Source organism: Lipotes vexillifer, unplaced genomic scaffold, assembly GCF_000442215.2.
Source record: "Lipotes vexillifer unplaced genomic scaffold, Lipotes_vexillifer_v1.1 scaffold1014, whole genome shotgun sequence".
Classification (NCBI taxonomy): domain Eukaryota; kingdom Metazoa; phylum Chordata; class Mammalia; order Artiodactyla; family Lipotidae; genus Lipotes; species Lipotes vexillifer.
Genome location: NW_006774244.1, coordinates 651,214 through 672,215, shown reverse-complemented (window position 1 = coordinate 672,215; position 21,002 = coordinate 651,214).

The window sequence follows — 21,002 nt, the reverse complement described above, 5'->3', positions numbered from 1 at the left end:
AAGAGTCTAGAGCCACGAGGAGCTTTCTGGCCTGGAGGTACATATCAGCGAGTGATGAGCATAAAGATGGGGTTTAGAGACGAGACACTGGATGGGCTCAGGTAGGGAATGCAGGTGTGTGGAGGACAAGAATGGGGCCCTGGGCACGTCAGCATTTAATGACAGGAGAGAAAGGGAGAAGCCAGTACGGGAGGCCCGAAGGAGCAACCAGCAGGTGGAAGGAGGACTAAGGACGTGGCTTGCCGAAAACTAAGGGGAAAAGTTTTCAAGGAACAGGGAGCGATGAGCTGTGGCCAGTGCTGCTGACAGGATGAGAACGAGGTGGGGCGAGAGCTGACCGCTAGATGTGGGGATGTGAGGGTGACCTTTGTAACAGTGGTTTCAGAGGTTTGGGCAGGTGGTGGAGAAGGCTAGGTATGCAGGGCTCTAAACTCCTAGATCCCCTCCAACCAGAGCTTGTATACACGCACACGCACACACACGCACACACACTCACCATCCAAAGGAAGATAGAGAAAAAATATTTTAAACTAATTATTGATTAGTATTGATTCAATACTTCTTTGTATGAAACCATGACTTTGTCCCTAATTAGTCAAAAGCATCCAAATTGCTTCATGGAATACTGAGAATGTTATAGCAGAAATTAAAAGTTATAGAAACTGTCAATGTGCAGTTTGACTTTAGGATGTCAAAGCCCACGTCAGAAATCTTAATTTAGGAAGTCCAAGCCTTTGCTTTGTGAATCCAAGTTTTATCGAAAGAAAAAAGGATTCTTAATAATCAAGATGTGGGGAGCAGAATGGAGACTTTGTGCAAGAACGTGAGTTGCGGAGGATGGGGGAAGCCCCAGAGCTCTCATCCCACCATCCTCGGGGCACTGGCTTCGGGTCAGCTGGGCTAGAGTAGGGCTGAGGGAAGAGGGCGGAGCATGATCATAAAGGGTGTCTTTGAAGTTTCAGACAAGAGGACCAAACCTTGACAGTGAGGGTGGAGGGCACATGGGACTGGAGGTCAATATCCAGAGAGTGGCCAGCACCAAGGAGTTTTGTGTGGGCCAGCCGGAGCCTGAGGACCATCTGCCTCCCTCTCATGGGCAACGTGACCCACCGTCACATGGAAGAAGCCACAGGAGCTCCTCTTCCCATTACTGTCTGCTGGGGTCCTTCTACCACCTGTCTGACCATTTCTGTTGGACTTTCTAGCTGAAAAGATTCCTGCCCATGCCCAAAATCTTTCTGAGGCCCATACTTACTTACTTCCCCATATGGACACCGCACTTTTGAATGACCTAGGACACTTGTAAATCTCCTGAAACACAATGTGGGAGAGGAGGGGTGCCCTAGACACCCAACAAGACCATGGAAGTGCAGATGGAAAATACTCCAGCGCTAGGACTTGGATTGGGCTGCACAGTGATGAGACCCACCCAGTTACATAAGAGTTCATTTGAAAAAGGTTTCCAGTCTTAAAAATGTTTGGAAGACTTCTGGTTTAGCTTCAGCTAGTAAGGGGCTTAGAAGTCAGCACTCTGATCTTTCCAAATAAGAAAAGAGCTGAATAAACTGAAAATCAATGACTTTTCTTAGACCCATCAGAGAGTGGAGGTTTCAGGGGTAACCACCACCCTAAAATCTGGGAGTTCAGAGGGAAACTCAAACAAGGCTTCAACGGGGACAGAAAAAAAGGACAGCAGAGGAATTTTCTTTTTTTAATATTTTACATTTTTAAAAAAGTTTATTTTATTTATTTATTTTTGGCTGTATTGGGTCTTCGTTGCTGAGCGCGGGCTTTCTCTAGTTGCGGCGAGCGGGGGCTACTCTTCATTGCGGTGTCTTCTCTTGTTGCGGAGCACGGGCTCTAGGCGTGCGGGCTCAGTAGTTGTGGCTCTCGGGCTTTTGAGCGCAGGCTCAGTAGTTGTGTCGCACGGTCTTAGTTGCCCCGCGGCACGTGGGATCTTCCTGGACCAGGGCTCGAACCCGTGTCCCCTTCATTGGCAGGCGGATTCTTAACCGCTGCACCACCAGGGAAGCCCCAGCAGAGGAATTTGAAGCTTATGGCACTGATAATCTCCAGCAAACACTAAACACTGCCCAATTTGTAGCCAGATTAACATGAATCCGCAGACTAAAGCCCTGTTTACCTCAGTTCCTATTGCCTGATACATCATATCCAGCTTTCTAGAAAAAATTACGAGGCATGCTAAAAGGCAAGGAAAAACATAGTCTGGATAGTCAAAGTAAACATCAAAACCAGACTAAGATATAACACAGATTTGGGGATTATCAGAGAGATGACCAAGGTCAACATCAGCAATAGTAAATCATGCTGATAGTATGTCGCCTTGATACAGTGTGATGAAAATGGTGCTTTTCTCTGTGGTCCTCCTCCTAAAAGCATGTAGCTCCAGTCTAACCTGAGGGAAACATTATATATAACCACAGTGAGGGACATTCTACAAAGTACCCTACAAAAGCCTCTTCAGAACTCTCAAGGTCATCAAAAGGAGGAAAAGTCTGAGAAACCCTCACAGTCAGGAGGAATCTAAGGAGACTTGCCTATGAAATGTGATGTGGGTCCTGGATGCACTCCGAGAACAGAAAAAGGACCTTACAAAAAAAAAAAAAAAAAGAAAAGAAAAAGGACCTTACATGAAAACTAAGGAAATTTGAGTAAAGAGTGTACTTTCGTTAATAATTTATGAGCAAGGGAGGGAGACAAAGAGGGAAGAGATATGGGAACATATGTATATGTATAACTGATTCACTCTGTTATAAAGCAGAAACTAACACACCATTGTAAAGCAATTATACCCCAATAAAGATGTTAAAAAAAATAAAAAATTAAAAATAAAAATTAAAAAATTAAAAAAAAATAATAATAATTTATGAGCATTGCTTCATTAATTGTATCAAATGCACCATACTAATATGTTAAAAAGAGGGGGAACTGGCTATGGGGTATATGGGAACTCTCTGTACCATTTTTACAATTTGTCTGTAAACCTATAACTGTTCTAAAAATAAGGTTTAGGGTATTCCCTGGCTGTCCAGTGGTTAGGACTCAGCGCTTTCACTGCCGTGGCCCAGTTTCGATCCCTGGTCAGGGAACTAAGATCCCACAAGCTGCACAGCCTGGCCGAGAAATAATAATAGTAATAATAAGGTTTATTAAAAGAAAAAAAAATGTTTGGCTATGCCTGGGCTAATGATCACTGAGGTGTCTTCAGTTAGCTGAGTTGAGTTTTGTTTTGCCTGTCCTATCTAGGGGACCCAGAGGGGCAGTTTATCCTTGGTCCACTACAGAAAACCTGGGTGAAAAAAGATTGCAGGATGCAGGCAGTGGTACCAGGGACAAAAAGGCTGCTTACAGTGCTTACTGTTTACTAGCTGAGTGACCTTGGGAGAGTTATTTAACCTCTCTAGGCCCTAGTTTTTTCATCTGTAAAATAGAGGTAAAAATAAGAGTGCCTCGCTCATAAGACTGGTATCAGAATTAAAAGAATTAGTATTTGTAAGATGCTTACAGCAGTGTCTGGAATATGGTGAGTGCCGCATACATCTATGTTATAAATAAAAGGCAGCTATGTGGAAGCAGCAGGATCTGTGGCCAGCATATGGTAGTTTATGTACTATCTGTTTTTCCATTAAGAAACAAACAACAAAAAAAACAACCAGTCCCCATGATTTTCCTGATCATTTATTTAACACTGAGCAAATTTTATTGTTTGGCATTGTGTTTGTCGCTTCTCATGTATTAAATGCATTTACTTATTAATAGCTTACAGTTTCTGATATTTTCTTTTCCTCTTTTGACAATGCAGAGTGTCTGTTCAGCCCATACTGAACATACCTGGACTTCCCCCTGAGCCTGGATGGCTCTAATATGCCCGCCTTTCCCTGGTACAGGCAGATCCTGGTGATGACCAATGAGTCCACTAAAGAAAACTACATTTTCAGCCTCATCCTGTTGCAAACCAGCAGTAGCCCTTTCAGAGGAAAGCTTACTTCCAGGTTCCTGTGTCCTTTCCTATTCTGTTTGAATCCCTTTTGCTTCTCCAGTAGCAGCAGTGAAGTGTCACACCGGGGAAGTTGCCTGGATTACATTCTGATGACGTGTGGGGCTCAGGAAGTTGGGGTGAGGAGACTAGCAGGACCGGCTCCAGCATCTCTTCATGACAAGTCTGTTGGCTGTGGCCATTTCCCCAGCCATGAGCCTCGGCTGAAGCTCTTCTGTCCTCCGATCCCAGTTTATTTTCCTAAGTTAAAGGCTTAGTCTTTGTGTCTGGAAAGCAATTTGGATATTCACGGTGGCTAAAGCTATCCAGAGGAAAAATAAAAAGTCACCGTGAGGTAATGAGGCCAGACTATTGGGTGTCTCATATCCTGGCTCCACATGCAGATGTAAAAGGGGAGCCCAGAAAGGATTTCAACAATGGCAGCAATTGTCGGAATAAGTGACAGTTGCCCATGGTGACTTAGAGGCCAGCACCTATTTGGATCTGTGAGATCTGGTATTTTCAAAAATCAGTCACATTCTGTATTGTCATGTCTGATACTTTCAATGTGGTGGATGTGGGGAGTTGAGAGGATCACCATGGCCACAGCCCAGTTAATTTCCTGTCACACTGTCACGTCTCTTCCTAGGTCTGGTTCAACAAAGAGTCCTAAATCCTAACGAAGCCTATTCTTTTTGAAGGAGTAACACTACTATTTTTAGTGAATGTTATGGACCGGATTAATGGCGGGTCCACTGGATTCTGCATCCTAATTGCTATCATATCTGCCCCTTCTACCTCCATCTCAGCAGACCCATCTCAGACTCTCCACTATTTTTTCTATACTAATGCCATCCTTTCTTTATTGGTCTCTGTGTTTAGTCTCACTCTGTTCCCAACTCAATCCATTCTTCATACTGCTTCCAAAGTCAGATTTGAAAGATACAATAGAAATAGACACTGACATTCTACTTATATAATTAATATTCCCTGGTGCCTTTCAAGGTGTATGAAGATATCGATGTTGGCAAGTCTTTTTTTTGCTGAGTGAGGTGATGGCAGTGCATGAGAAAGAGGAAGAGAGTGAGACAGAGGAGGAGGGGAGTATGATTCTTCAGTAAAGATCTGGGGTCACAGGAAACAAAAGGCTTTGCAGGAAAATGGTCCCGAGAGAGATGGGACCCTGCTGGCAGCCAGTGAGGGACTGGGGGGATGGGGACTTTGTGAGATTTTGTGCACCCTTGAATGTGACTCCCTCTGCAGTTTTACACATAAGACCTTCAGTTGTTTTGGAGATGTAGAAATCTCTACATTGTACAAAATCCATATTTCTCCCTAATGTTTTGTGGAGGGGATTGTTCTTTGGGGGCAATGTGTGGAAGCACTGAGTTATGCTATAAGAATGGCATGGGGCTTCCCTGGTGGCGCAGTGCTTGAGAGTCCGCCTGCCGATGCAGGAGGCGCGGGTTCGTGCCCCGTTTCGGGAGGATCCCACGTGCCGCGGAGCGGCTGGGCCCGTGAGCCATGGCCACTGAGCCTGCGCGTCCGGAGCCTGTGCTCCGCAAATGGGAGGGGCCACAACAGGGAGAGGCCCGCATAACGCAAGGAAAAAAAAAAAAAAAAAAAAAAAAAAAAAGAATGGCATGGAGCAGACAAACAAACCAAAAACCAAGGCAGGATGCAGATCAGCCAATTTGCATAATGGACAAATTCAATCTCCCTGCTTCTCTGACGAAGTCTTCCATGGATCCGCATCCCCCCTGGGGTGGTCATGAGGGCATGGATGGAATACAGGATCCTTCCTGCTCTGGTCTCCACATACCTGTTCAACTATGCCTTCTAAGCAACAATACACACACACACACACACACACACACACACACACACACACACACACACACACACACACACACACAAAACTTACATCAGGAACGCTGAGCTGTAATTCTAGCAGAGACTGTCATGATGGTATATGCTGTTTCACCCTGTCTACCGTGTTCTTCTCCTGCCCTTGTTTAGCTGGGAAATGCTTCCTTCTCATCCGCAAGCATGCTTAGGATCCCCTTCCTCTGGGCTTCCATTTTGTCTTGAAGATACACACTTTTATTATATCATCACACTGTTTTATAGTTGTGTATTTACACACCTGTCTCCCTGACATGACCATAAGCTCCTTAAATTCAGACTTAGTTGTATCTCTGTAAAGTATTTCTAGCACCTAGAAAAAGGCCAGGCATTTAGTCTTATGTGTGATGAATGTTTACCTTCTACGGCTTATAAGTGTCCTATAGAGAAGTTACCATATTAACTAGCTGGTCAGAGAGGAAGAAAAATTTTCATTGGTTCTCTAAAAACTTGCACAATATGTGTAATTTTGTCTTCATAAAGCCTGTTACTATGGTGATCCTCAATAAACCATGACTCCCAGCACTCAAGTCTCTGTGTCAGCTTTTCCAACAATGACTCTGGGCTTGGCCATGTGACTAGCTTTGACCTATAGAAAATTGGCAAGCATGACGCAAAAGTGGTTGCTTGGTAAGTGCTTGCACGTTGGGTTGGCCAACTTGGAATGCTCTTCCTTGGTACCAGCTACCATATTATGAGGAAGCTCAAGCAGCCACGTGGAGAGGCCCATGTAGAGAAGACCGAAGCCACTGTATGATAGTCTCAGCTGAGCACCCAGCTAGTGACCACCACCCACTGCTAGCCATGTGAATTGGACATCTAGACCTTCTAGCCCTCCCAGTACCCCAGCCATTGCTACATGAGGCAGAAGAAGCACATGGTTGATCTATAGAATTGTAAGAAGTAGTAAATTGTTGTTGTTTTAAGACACTAAATTTTTCAATGCCAGACATTTCATATAGTTGGAATTATGTGATATGTAGTCTTTTGTGACTTCATTCATGCTATAGCACGTTTTCAAAGTTCATTTATGCTGTAGTATGTTTTTAAGTTCATTTAGCTATAGCATGTACTAGTACTGCATTTCTTTTTATCACTAATATTCCCTTGTATGGATATATCACACTTTGTTTATTCATTCTTCAGTTGATGGCATTTGTGCTGTTTCCACCTTCTAGCCATTACGAACCATGTTGCTATGAACAATTGTATACAAGATTTTGTGCTCACATCTGTTTTTATTTCCCTTGGGTATATGAGTGAATACTAGGAGTGGAAATTTGGGGTTAAATGGTAACTCCAAAGTGGCTGCGTCATTTCACATTCCCAACATCACCCTCTCTTTACAGATGAAGAAACTCATATTACAGAAAAGTGAGGTTGGAGTTCTGTGATGATCCTGCATTCTAAGGAAAATTTGAATTGCTGACATTGGAAGAAGAGCAATTGGAAGTAGCAGGAGGAGGAAAAACCATCATCATACAACTGGTGGAAAGAAAGAAGGTCAGTGTGAAAATAATCACAGGCAGCAGAAAGGTAAACTACAATAATTATTGAAGAGATGCTTTCAGGAAGATATGTGGTCATTCTTAGAACTCTCAGGGAGGGAGGTGGTGGAAGCAACCAGATTGCAATGGTGACAGGTTAAGAGTGTGCGGGCAGCATGCTTTTGGCGTTTGGCTGTGATGAAAAGAGAAGGAATCACCCTTACGGTGAAGGGGACATGAACATGTCTGTGGAGACAAGAAGCCAGAGTGATGGAGATGCAGGTACACCTGAGAATGCAGTGAAGCACCATATTGGAAAAACTGAGGAAAGCACAGGGTCAGACAGAAGGAAAACCTAGTTCTCTGTGGCCAGGGATGGGAGGAGAGAGGGGTGAGTACAGATGAGGGTGATTTGGGGGATAAGTTCAGGTCTGATGAGATTGTCTAGAATTTTCTATGTTGAGAGGCTCAGAAGACCTAAGAAAGTACTAGGACTTAAGCTGCATTCCCTCCCGCCCTCTCTCCCCGCACACCTCCATCCCTAGCAAATCTCCTGCAGGGGGAAGCTGAACCCTAGGCAGGCCTGTCCCCTTGTCCTCACAGCAGTTTCCAATGAAAATGATAAAAGGATACTGAGGGCATTCAGTCTTGCAGCCTTACCTTCAAGGAAGATTGCTTGAGCCAACTACATAGAGTTCAAAGTGAGTTTTTTGGGGCTTTCTGGATTCTGAGTATTCATTATAGTATTCATGGAAGCTAGGTTTTCAGAGGATGCCAGTAAATGCAGATTCCTGGGCTATAAAGCATCAGCTTGAAAGAACCTTTAAAATGCCATTAATCATGCTTGTTCCTTAGCATATTTATTATACATTACATTTTTCCTTCATAGCCCCCCAAAGCTTTCCTAATTGAAAAGCCAGGAAATAGTTCATTGTTTCTTAAAAGCGGAAGTGATAGCGCTTACAGTAAGTCTCTGCCATTCCAGTTAATAGCACTGATGTATAAAACCTGCTGGAGCTTTCCTCACAGGGAGAATACCCCACTGCATGTACTAGCAGCAAGTTTGCCGCAGCACCTGCTGACAGCAGAGGTATTTTAATAAAACCCAGCATAGAAAGGCAGGTTTTGTTACACTGACGCCAACTGATAATTAGCTGCAGAGGTTTGACAAGCTCAGGAAAAAGTGACGTGGTTTCAAATCTAGATTACAAATCCTGGGGGTGGTGAGGGGCGGAGAAATCTGTGCTTTCAAGTAAAATGAGAGCCTTTGCTGTGGAATGCTGGGACATCTCCCAGGTCCAGTGAGCGCCACTTCCCAGCAGCTGAAACCGTTTAGATCGGCCTGCGTCTTCCCCCTGCACAAAACAATGGCCTATCCCAGGTTCACTTACCGTTCTGCATGTGGTCCCCCAGAGTTCAGGGACAAGAACATGGACCATTGCATGAATAACTTCCTCCATTTCTACAGCCCTTGCTTGCATCCAGGGAGACTTCTGTTGCTGTCCTTGTGTTGCTTTGTTTTGTTTTAATCACAACTGATGGGAGAGACAAGACAGGTGTGTTTACCTGAAGTTCAGGGAGGTGAAGGGATTTTTCCTAAAGTCACATAGGTTCAGCTGGAAGAGAGATGGTTCCAAGTGTCTTGGCAACATTATCCAGAAATCCGCCCATCAGAGCACACCCGGCAGGTAGAGTTTAAAAGCCAGTAGCCCCATTTTTTTTTTTTTTTTTTTTTTTTTTTTTTCGGGGGCCTCTCACTGTTGTGGCCTCTCCCGTTGCGGAGCACAGGCTCCGGATGCACAGGCTCAGCGGCCATGGCTCACGGGCCCAGCCGCTCCGCGGCATGTGGGATCTTCCCAGACCAGGGCACGAACCTGTGTCCGCTGCATCGGCAGGTGGACTCTCAACCACTGCGCCACCAGGGAAGCCCAAGTAGCCCCATTTTTGTGTGTGCTTTTAAAAATGAAGGACCAACAGAATGGCTTGAGTATCTGTTGGGCAAGAGGAGATTTCATCTGAAAGACACATTTAACATGGTTAGTGCAACAGTGGGTTAAATCCATTTCATCTGCCTTCACTAATCAAGGTCGTTCTAAGACTTGCACATCCTCCACGCGTCACGTAGCCTCAGCAGTAAGATATTTGCCCAAGTTGTTTTCTAGGAACTTGGAGTCAGCTGAGCCTAGTTCGAGCTGAGCGGGTTAAGAGTGGATAGTTAAGACTGGATAGGACCACCAATGTTTCAACTGGGCATGCGTGAGTGTCCGCTGGATGACCTCTGGAAATGAGAGGACCCAAAACTCCACCCTCAGAAGGTGAGGAGGCCTGTAGCTGAGTTACACTTGCCCAGAACTACCATCAGTGCACCTTTTCCCAATCACCTTGCCCCGTGCTCCCCACGCCTCAGGCCACCCTGCTTCTATATTCATTATCCCATAAATACCTGAGTCCCTTGCCTTCTCAGAGGCGGGCCTGAGATTTGTTCTCTCCGTTTCCTTGCTCGGCTGCCTTTCAAATAAGCCCTCTTTGCTGCAAAGCTGGCATCTCAGTGTTTTGGCTCGCTGTGCGTGCCTTGGGGCAGAACAAACCTGGTGACTTGGGGCTTCTGCTGAGTTCCTGACCTCTTGCCAGTATCTCCCTGCCTAGCTGTTCCTCTCTAACCCCCACCACCAACTGGCCTTTTCCCTTGAGTTTTTCAAAATCCCGTCCATACAAGGAGATTCTGTATAGTATAATTTAAATGAATATTTGGAGGCTTTGCCCAAGAGTAAGGACTGTATTCCCAGAAGCGATATAAAATTGAACAGCTCTTTTCAGAATTCCCCTAGCCAGCATAGTCCTGTAGTCCAGATGATGTGTAAATTAGAAAAACAAGCTCGTTTTCCTTGAGACTTTTAATACCATCTGCTGAGAAATTGTTTTATAACTATATGAACCGGAGGTTGATAACCTCTTCCCAGAGTCGTGCAATGCACAGTTGTCACAACTGGAAGCAACAGCCATTCCTGCCATTGGGAGCGTCTCAGTGGACTCTTCTTGGTGCCCAGTCTTTCTGCATCTTGCTGCCTCACTGTCTCTCCCCCGCTGCCCCCAACCCTGTTTCCTCCTTTAATCTCCCCAGGTTTCTTCTATTCTAGGCCCCTTTACTCTCTTCTTTTTGAGATTCTTTGGAAACAGTTATAAATCTTACTTTATTGTACACTAGCAGCACATAAATTCATACCTTATTTTAATATTTAATATTTTACTTCTCTTGCCTACTCATCCCACCCCTGGCCCAAGGGTAACCCTTCTTAACTGGGATGGCCCATCATGGTATTTTGCTATTAATTCCCTGAGGATGTCTGCTTTCGGTTTTTACATCAACTTTCTTTCCCCTCCTTTTCACATTTAAAAAAAAAAAAAAAGACTTGATTGATCTCTTTGTGATAATCGCCATAGCACCTCCTAGCTCTCCTTTAAAAATCTACATAGCATAGACCTGGCATATAGTGGATATGCATTAAGTATTTGCCAATGGAATATTTATGATCAAGTGTATAATACTATGTAGTTTTGGTTTTGAGGATATATTAGATTGTGAGCTAATATCAGAACTCTTGGTGTGTGCTTAGCAAAGTGCTGAGCTCGCAGCGGATGCTCAAAAGATGTTTGTTAAATGAATCTGCATCAACAAAATAACCTGTTTTCTGCTTAACCCAGGAAAATCTGTGGAGCTAAGCACCATGATATTAAAGGGAAATAGTGGAGGGGGTCATTTTAGTTGGTTATCATGGTTGATGAGGTCATTCATGGGATGAAGTTCTTTATAATGGAAACAACTCTATAACTCTATAACATGTTAGTCCCTTCGGTGGGGGAATGAATTTACCAACCATGACATTCTTAGTGACTAAAATGATCCTATGCCCTTTACACCATTTATGTTTCATTTCACGATGTGAGCAGCTTCTTTTAGATTAAACAGGAAGCAGTTAATTTGCTCATGGATATTCATTCAACAAACACTTCGGCACCTACTGTGAGCCAAGCACTTTGCTAAGCATTTCACACATGTGACGTGAACTTCACAGTAACTCAGTGAAGCATGACTCATCATTCCCAATGTACTGATGAGCACTGAGAATCAGAGAAGTAAAATTAGACGTTCAAGGTCACAGATTAGTTAATGACATCATTGGGACTAGAATATTGGTTGCCGAACTGTTCTGTGGTATTAAAGTCTCCAAAATGAGATGCAAATGTAAATTTCAAATTGTCTGCTAAAGAGATTAAATTCAAATCAGAGTAAATTGCTATTCTCCTTTGCTACCTCTTTTCTCTCTCTTTCTTCTGCTTCAGTTTCTACTGTAGAAAGTACCGGAGTCTAAAGAGGAAAGTTTCATATGTTTTAGGAGATTGCCTAGTAAATGATTAGAAGTACATTAAACGACTGTTATATACAGGATGGATAAACAACAAGGTCCTACTGTATAGCGCAGGGAACTATATTCAATATCCTGTGATAAACCATAATGGAAAAGAATATATATATGTGTAACTGAATCACTTTGCTGTACAGCAGAAATTAATACAACATTGTAAATCAACTAGACTTCAATAACATTTTTTAAAAAAGGAGTACGTTAAATGACCTGAGCCCTGGCCTCATTTCAGAGCACTGATTGCTTACTTAATATACATGAGCTCTTCCATACTTTGAAGCAGCCTTGCAAGTTGGGGGGCAAAGCCATATGACTATATCTGGCCAATGGACCACAGACTAAAGTCTCATGTATCATTTCCAGGCTGAAGTATGAACAGCTCCTTCCTGACTCTTTGGCTCTCTCTTTCTCCAGCTCAGTGACCCCAGAAGCCATGTGTTGAGACAGTAGAATCTCAGGATAGGAGCATATTGGCTCCCTGGATCACCACTTGGAAGGGAGTTTCTCTGGAGAACCATGGGTCTTGCAGTGGACTCTATGTGAGCAAAACACATTTTCATGTGAAAGTCACTGAGATCTGGGAGTTTGTTAATGCAGCATAACCTAGCATCACCCTGACTAATGTTCAGTGTTCCTCTCATTCTGTCTTGGTTCCCCTTTCCCGTTTTTTTTGACCCTTAGTGTCTGTAATTAACATATACAAAGCCTTTCAAATTTTCTCCTCAAGCTTCTTTTTGTTTTCCTGGAAGCTTCTGACAGCTGGCCAGTTTCTCTTATTTTCAAAGGTTGAGGCCTCAAGCTGTTTGATTTTACATTAAAAACTAACATGACCCAAAAGGCTGAAGGACTTGAAAGCATCTGTGAGTCAGAGGCTTCAATAATTTCTAGGTCTTTCTAAAACACATTAATTTGGGGAAATTGTGTTTAAACACTAAAATGATGAGCAGATGATTGTCTGTCTTACTAGCCTGGGTACTTGTTTCCAGGGAAATTGTAAAAGGGAAAATGTTTCAGTTTATTTTCTTTAGCCAGGGATGGTATAGGAGGAACTGAGATTCCCTCGGCATGACCATAAATCTCACATTTAAATAGCAATACAAGATTGGAAACAAGATTGTATGACATGTGATCATCACATAAGTAATGTGACTGACTTATACCCAAAACATATAAAGGGCATGAGTTTTCCTCAGGAAAGTGATCGTCCAAAGATATTCCTCCAGACAGCATCTATGATAACTGCTTTCATTCCTTGCTCTGTATGATCATTGTAGCACGTTGTGAGTGGGAAGTATGGGCTTTAGAATCTGAAGAACTACCTGTTGTTAGCGACAGTCCCCAGAGTAAGCAAGCTAACCTCACTAAGCCTCATTTCTCAGCTGTCAAGTGAAGCTAACAATCATCTGTCTCATAAACTAACGGCGAGGAGTTAGGGAGATAATTTGTGGAAAGCGCTTAGCCTGGCACAGAGGAAGTGCCCCTTAATCAGTAGCTGTTATTCTGGAAGACTCTCAGGGATGGAAATTCTTATCTTTTGAGGATGACATTAATGTTTGGAGACAATAAGATGACACCTGGAGTTAAAACTGGTGAAACAGGACCAGCCATCAAACTCAGCAAACACGAGGCAACTTAAACCAGCAAGAATGTTCTCATCCTTGGTCTGTCCCTTCCATGGTGTCAAGGTGGCTGGAAGGAAGTCCATCTCTACAGAGTCTGAATTAGTCCTGGGAAAACAGTTGGTTTTCTAACAGGAAAAAAAAGGTATTCAAGGCAGTAGTAGCAGCAGAGCAAGTTCAGGAACAGATCAGGCAGGGAATAGGATGTGAAATAGTTTGGCTGGAACAAAGTGGAAATGGGGCCAGAGACTTGGCTTGAGTGATTTTGCAGAGCATCTTGAATTCTGCAGTGAAAAAGTTTTGCTTGATTCACTTGGCAGTGGGGAGCCCCTAAAAGTGTTAGAGTGAGTAAAGGGCTGGGCTGATTAGGTACTAGAGAGGAAGGAAGCAAACAGAGGGCTCCTAAACTGACACAGGTGAGAGGTAAGTGGTCCTGCATTAGGGTGATGGCAGTCAAAGAGGAGATGGATTTGAGATGGAATATTCATGACTGGGGAACAAAGTGAAAGGAGTATAACATGATCACCAGCTTGGGATCCTGGTGCCTGGGAAAATGTTGGTGCCATTTACCCACACGGAAAAGCCAGAAGAAGGGACTGGTATGGAGAAAAAGAGGAGAGAGGAGTTTGCTTGACGCCATGCTCACCTTGGGATAACCGCCTGTTTGTGTGGGAATGTTCCAGGAATGCAATATCAGAAGTGTCCCTTGTTAAGGAGAGAGGGCCAGACTTGGGTGGGTGAGGGAAGAAAGGGAATCTGCGTGTGACTAATTTCATGATCTGTCACTTTAACACCAAGCTAAAATTACCTCTGGCTGGACCTAATTCTTGCACTAGCAATTATTTCTAGCTATTAAAGCTTTGCAGTACTTGCAGCTACTATCCACTTATGGGCACAGCTGGCCAGTTGCCCCTTCCCTGGCAAGGACAGATGAAACAGGCCTTCTTTACAGCACCACTTGGGCACACAGTTACTAATGACGGTAATTTTTGCACGTACACCAAGTATCAGGTATGGAAACTTAACTGCAGGAGGACCAGGGGAAATTGGCTGGAAATTTGGCCCAGGAAAGAAAGAAAATAGAAGAAAAGAAGTAAGAGCTACAAGCAGGAGGTTATAAAGAAGAAAAGAAGGAAGAGGGAAAATGGGAGTGAATCAACATCTATCGAGCTCCCAGGGTAAGTGCTAAAAATACTTGGATGAATAGGACACAAGCCCTGAGCTCTCAGTCTAGTGGGAGAAGAGTCTACTATAGAAATGATTACAAGAGGCTGTGCTGAGTTTCGTAGGTGAGCATATTTTGTTTTGGATGCACCCCACTTATACTGGGGGCACAAGGGTCCAAAAGTCCATTTGTAGGTGAGAAAACTGAGATTCCAAGAAGTTAAATAAGTTGCCTAAAGTCACAGTGTGATCATTAGGGCTCCATTGGTTACAAGAGACAGAAACCAAATTCAGACTGGCTCAAGGCAAAAAACAAAAACAAAAACAAAAAAAAAAACATAATGGCTCATGTGATGGAAAAGTACAGGGAAGGTGGAAGGGCTGATGCAGTTTTTTTTTTCCTGGATTCAGGTGCTCCATCTGTGCCCTGTCTTTGCCCCTGCTTTGTTCTGTGTTGCTTTACTGTCAGAAAGCTTCTCTTCTATGGGGAGGGAAGATGACTCCCAGAAGTCACAGGTTTCCGTGGTCCTTCGAGCTTGTAGCACATATTGACCCCTAGAAGCATTCTGATTGGCCCTCCTTGGTTGCCTTGGACCAACCACTGAGTCAAGTGGGATTGCATGCTCTGATCATGTGCCCACAGCTGCGGTGGGCTGGCGGTGCCCCTTGATTGACAGAATCACCTTCAGCAGGGAGTGGCATTTATGAGTGCCATCCCCAAAGGGAGGGGACAAACACAATCCATGTCCATTGCACTCATTTTAGAAAGTTGCAGGGTTGAGCTGAAAGCCCAGGCTGCATTCCAAAACCTGCATCTTTCCACCATACAAAATGCCCCCATCTCCCCCCACCCCTGATAAATGAGGACAGGAAGAAGATAAGATGACAGAGCAAATGAAAGGAAAGGCAGAAATCATTTGGGGAGGGCAAAACACCAAAGAAGAAATGAGAAGAGGGAGCAAGAGAAGCAGGATGGTGAGAGACTGTGGGAAAAAGGAAAGCAAGGATTGAGAAAGAAAATGTATGGAGGGGCCATCTTGCAGCCTTCAACCCCGTCCCCTGGAATCTCTGCCAGAAGCCACTGCTATTTTTCAGAAAGCTTTTCCCCATCTCCCTCATTAAGACACAGAGAGCCAAATGCCCCATTAATCTTTCAGAGGCTACTTTGGCTTCTTGTGGCAGAGCCATGCACGTTGGGCTTGGTTCCCCCATGTGAGTCTTCCTTCCCAAAGGCAGTGGGTCTTGGCAGACACACCCAATACCCATTAGGACCACAGGGACCAATGGCTGCTTTCACAATGGCTCGGTTTAACCTGGGGAGATAGTTGGCAGCCCTGTGCCTGAAGGGTTCTCCTACCATTTGCCTTGGCAGGATCTGCTATACCATGTTCTTATTTCTCAGGCCAGTTTTCAGTGTGAGAAACTCAAAAGTCAAAAATAAACCCAGAGCCCAAGTTTCCACCCCCATCAGGCAGCTGCTGTGGGCCTGGGACAATGCAGGGTATAGTCAGGAGACTGGGAAAGCCTTTTTCCTAGCTGAGCAGACAGTTGGGATGGAATAGGCAGAAAATAAACAGATGGGCTAAAGAGTAACATGACATAATAGTAGTAACCAAACCAAAAAAATAATAAAACCAGTACAACGTAAGAAAAGTCACGAAAGAGACCTTTGTCTTACTGAATGTCCCCGTGAACCCAGTCCATATGACCCTTGGAAAGGTTGCAGGGGCTGGTGATCAGTCAATTTGGAAAGAGTGCCACGTGACTAGTGCACTTGTCGAGACTCTCATGGGTCTTGCTTGTCTCAGCTCCTTCTTTTTGGCTGTTTGGAGTTGCATTGCCAACTCAGAACCCTGCTATAACGGGCTGAATCACATCTGCCTCCCACCCCCAGTATCATATGTTGAAATCCTAACTCCTGGTATCTTGGAATGTGACTGTATTTGGAGATGAGGCTTTTAGAGGAGTAACTAAGTTTAAATGAGGTCATTGGGGTGAGCCCTAATTCATTATGACTGGTGTCTTTATAAGAAGAGGAGACCAGGATACAGACATGCATAGAGGGAAGACCAGATAAACATACAGGTAGATCGCCATCTACAAGCCAAGGAGAGAAGCTTCAGAGGAAACTAACCCTCCTGACACCTTTGATCTTGGACTTCTGGGCTCCAGATCTGCGAGAAAAGAATTTTTGGTTTTTTTAAGCCACACAGTCTGTGGTACTTGTTACAGAAGTCCTAGCAAACTAATACACCTCCTCTAACTGGGCTAGAACACATGTCCTGATAAAACTGTGAGCCTTGGCTGATCAGGCATACCCAACCCACCATCACACCCTTCATGGGAGGATGGCTTCATTCCAGTGTTCTCTGGATTAAATGAGGAACAAAGCTAAGAGTTTCACCTCCATCTACCTTTCTTTTCATCTTATTTCTCAATTTGTTCAGATGTCAGGTAAAGAAGTAAGGATACTTTTTACTGGTCTTCCTCAAAAAATCCAGATTAGACAATAGCAGTCAGCATAAGCCAATTTATATTGTGGTAACAAATAACCTCCAAATCATAGCAGCTGAACAAAACGGTCGATTATTCCTTGCTCACATTCTGTTACCCGTCTGCCTCGGTGAAACTAGAGTCTCCGTGCTCAACACAGCTCTGCAGGGAGACTACCCACCCAGCCACTCAGTCACCCAGAGGTCCCCTCTCGTTATGAGGATCCGTGGTCACCACAGTGCGAGGAAACAAGCATGGTGGTTTACACACTGGCTGTTAAGCACCCCCCAGAAATGACACACATCACCTCCAATCATATTTCATTGGCCAAAGCAAGTCATTTGATTCTGGCTGATGTCAAAGGGGCGGGAAAATGTAATCCTAGCCTATGTCCAGAATAAAAAGACCTGGAAATATTTGTGAACAGCCCTAATGACCTCATATGGACCATTGTCCCTGCCCCCGAGGAGGTTACAGTTTAGAGATGGAGAATGAGGATTTGCACCCAGATTGTCATTCCTATGTGAGGATATTGCCCTACTTGTGTGTGCACATGACTCACTTGAAAGTTACTCCCTAAGAAGGGAGGCCTTAGAAAGGGAAATTACAGGCATGCTTCTGCTCAGTCCATACACAGACTTGTTAAATATCTGTTAATATGCCAGGCACAGGCACTACCCTGAACCTCGCAGGATTTGCGGGGGGGGGGGGGGGGGGGTGGTCCCTGACCTCCCACTCCCTTAATGCCAGTGGGCTCCCCCAATCATTGTGAAAACAAAAACATCTCCAGAGATTTCCAGACTAAAGCAGGGTAGGATTAGGGCAGAAGTGTCTTTTGTGTCCATTCTGATGATAGAAAAAAAACATGGTATTTTGGGAGGGGAAGCATTTATTTTACAGCAGGTTTGGTTGGGGAAGTGTTTGGGACAGAGGAAAAGCAATAGGTTTCCATCTTGATGATCCAAAAGTGGGTCGTGGAATGTTGATGGAATGATCTCCTCAGAGCTGGTGGGAACCTCAGAGACCCTCAAGTTCAAGTTCCTTATTTTAAAGACAGACAATCGGGACCTGATTACTCTGAAGACTCTTTTGATCAGGACTTAAGTGAGGGAGAAAAGGTACCCTCTCTTCTTTACTGCCCTGATCATACTGTCCTCCTTCCATCACTGCCCCACAACTCCTACACTACACCTGTCTGTCCGCGACTTTGGACTTGGGTGAGTGGGGGCAGGAGGGAGTGGAGGGAACAGAGGATCAGAAAAGGCGGAGCCGAAAGAGCAGACCACGTGGTTTCCCTTGCCATGTGGTGAAGGGGAATTCAAGCCACCGCAAAAGAAGACCTGCAGCATGGCGGAGATGTAGGCCAACCCAAGCATCAGGAGAACGAGTCGGGCAATTCCAAAAGCACGTGGTGATCGAGGTTGAGGAGGGGCTCTGATGTAAATACCAAGCAGTATTATTATCACTGTTCATTGTTATAGTGTAGTTTCTGAAACTAGCAGCCTAAGAGGTCAGCAGAACTATTTGAGAACAAAGGCCGGAAATTGACTTGTAAGCATCATCAGTACTCGGTTGGCCTCCTCTTCCTCTTTCAGGCTGACAGCATGGTTTTAAAGAGGATGAGAAAGCACTTGGTTGGTTGTAGTGGTTAGGTATTCCAGATGTTAGATCACCTGCTTCCAGATTTCAGCTGAGACTTGCAAATTCGTTTCATCGAAGTCCGTAGCTAGATTCAAGCCTTGGTCCCCGAAGCAAAATTGGAGGTTATAAAAATAACCCCCGGTACAGCTCCTAGGCCATAAGACATGTGCTGCAGGCCTAAGCTGTTCTCATGGTTGGGATTGCTTCTACTTCGGGGCCGCCCCAGAATTTTCAGAAATGACTGCAAGGACCCAAAGGAACCACAGAGCTTCATTAGGAGCAGTTTGCTTCATCTCCCTGCAGGATCTTATGGGGATGTTTGTAGGTTACGGGAAGGGCTTGTGGACTGGTTGCCAATGGCACCAGGAAGCAGGAAGTCAACTCATGAGATAGTGCCAGAGGCCACAACAGTGAGAGGCCCGCGTACCGCAAAAAAAAAAAAAAGTTCCGTGGTTCACTTCTGCAGAGACCAGCCTGTGGCTAAGTGGACAGCGAAGAGGGGGAAGGCTGCTGTTCCCTCCCCCCACTCTCTGCAAGCAGGCTCACATGTGCAGCGGAGGAAGGAAGTCCAGTGGATGTTCCCATGTTCCTCGGGTGACAAGTTTTCATGTCCCGCGTGCAGCTGTAATCCGCAAGTACGTCAAGAGGTGTATGTGTGTGTGTGTAATAGGAGAGAGAGCTCATGTTATCTGAGGACATTCTGTTCTAACTCTGGCCTACCTTTGTTCCTGTGCCAAAAAGGATTGTCTAGGACCCCGAAATACCAGCCAGTGCAGAGCCCTTCATTTCCTTTGGTCTAGGAAGCAGAGGATAGAGAACAAATACCCAAAATCTATTACAAACTTTCTGACAGCAGAAGCCAGAGAGACCATCCTTCTTTCTTATCTCTGTGCTGCAATAATCAGCAGAAAGAGAAACATCAGTGTTTATGAGATGGAAGCAGTTTGCCTTCATTTAGAGCAGCTGGTTCCCAAAGCCTTACCTGTGGGTCCTGCCAGCTTCTGACACAGACATGAACTTGAATCCTGGCTGTGCTGCTTCCTAGTCACATAGCCTTGGGCAGGTTACTTTAGCCTTTTTTCCTCATCTGAAAAGGAGAAAAAGGACCCCAGCTTATTTGATAGTATTGCTGTGGGATAACATGAAGTGATGCTTATGCAGCACTGTGCTCTGGGTTCCGTAAGTGGCCTTGCTCCCAGGCGGGACTGTGCCATTAATTGGATTCTCCTGCTCGTGTGAGGACCTGAGCCCCGGCCCAGGCAGGGTGGGTTGCAGGGCTTCAGTGAGACTGGCCAAGAAGCAGCATATAAGGCAGGGCTGAAGCACACATCCAGGACCCTGGTCCAAGGGAAAGATCAACCCAGAGGACCAAGAGGGAGGTAGGACATGGTTATGAGGCAGTGAGTTAGGAAACGAAACAAATCAAGTCTGAACAGATGGATTCCCTTTAGTTGGTAGGAAATAAAGCCTGTAGAGTCGTTCCTGCAGCCCAGAAATGCAGCAGAAAGGCTTTTTGTGGAGTGTCTGCAGACCAGATTCCAGCGAGGAGGCCATTATAGAGGACGTGAGTCTGTTGGGGCAGTGGCACAGGCTCTATGGTTAGTGTTCCTTCCCATGCCCATCCACAGGAACATGGCCAAATCGTTCAGAAAACCTGGCCCTGGAAAGAGCCAAGGTTCTTGTCATCTTGTCACAGGTGTCCAAGGCTTCTGTCAAGAGCTAGCTCAAGAAAGCCTCATGGGGAGTTTGATCCCCCATCTCGCCAGGCTCGGGCCACATCCGGCTTCACATTTTTGTAACACCTTCAGTACAAGATGAAACAGGGCTGTGTCTGCCCTATTTGCCAGGACCTCCACTTGGCAAATGGAGGCAGGGAGGTCCTGCCCTATTTGCCAGGACCTCCACTATCCACCTGGAAAAATGCACAGGTGTTGCAATGCCTGGCCCACCAATCACAGCAGCTCAGAATTACTGCTTAGGACACAAAGGGAGAACAACTTGGTAGACATATATTCATAGTGCCTATAACCGGGGAGGTGCTACACATACATGTTCATCACTTACCTTACAGAAGTACCTTGGTTGTTTCCAGGGTGTGTGGTTCTTAAGTCTTTAAAGGGCAGTAACTCCAAGGACATCCACTAGGGCACAGTGCCAAGTTCAAAGTGGACGCTTGAATTAGTCCAGTGCTTGGCTTATCCCCTAGGCATCTAGGAGTATCCTCAATTATTTCTGATGCTGATGGTGACAGCGCTTTTTGTAAAGCAGGAAT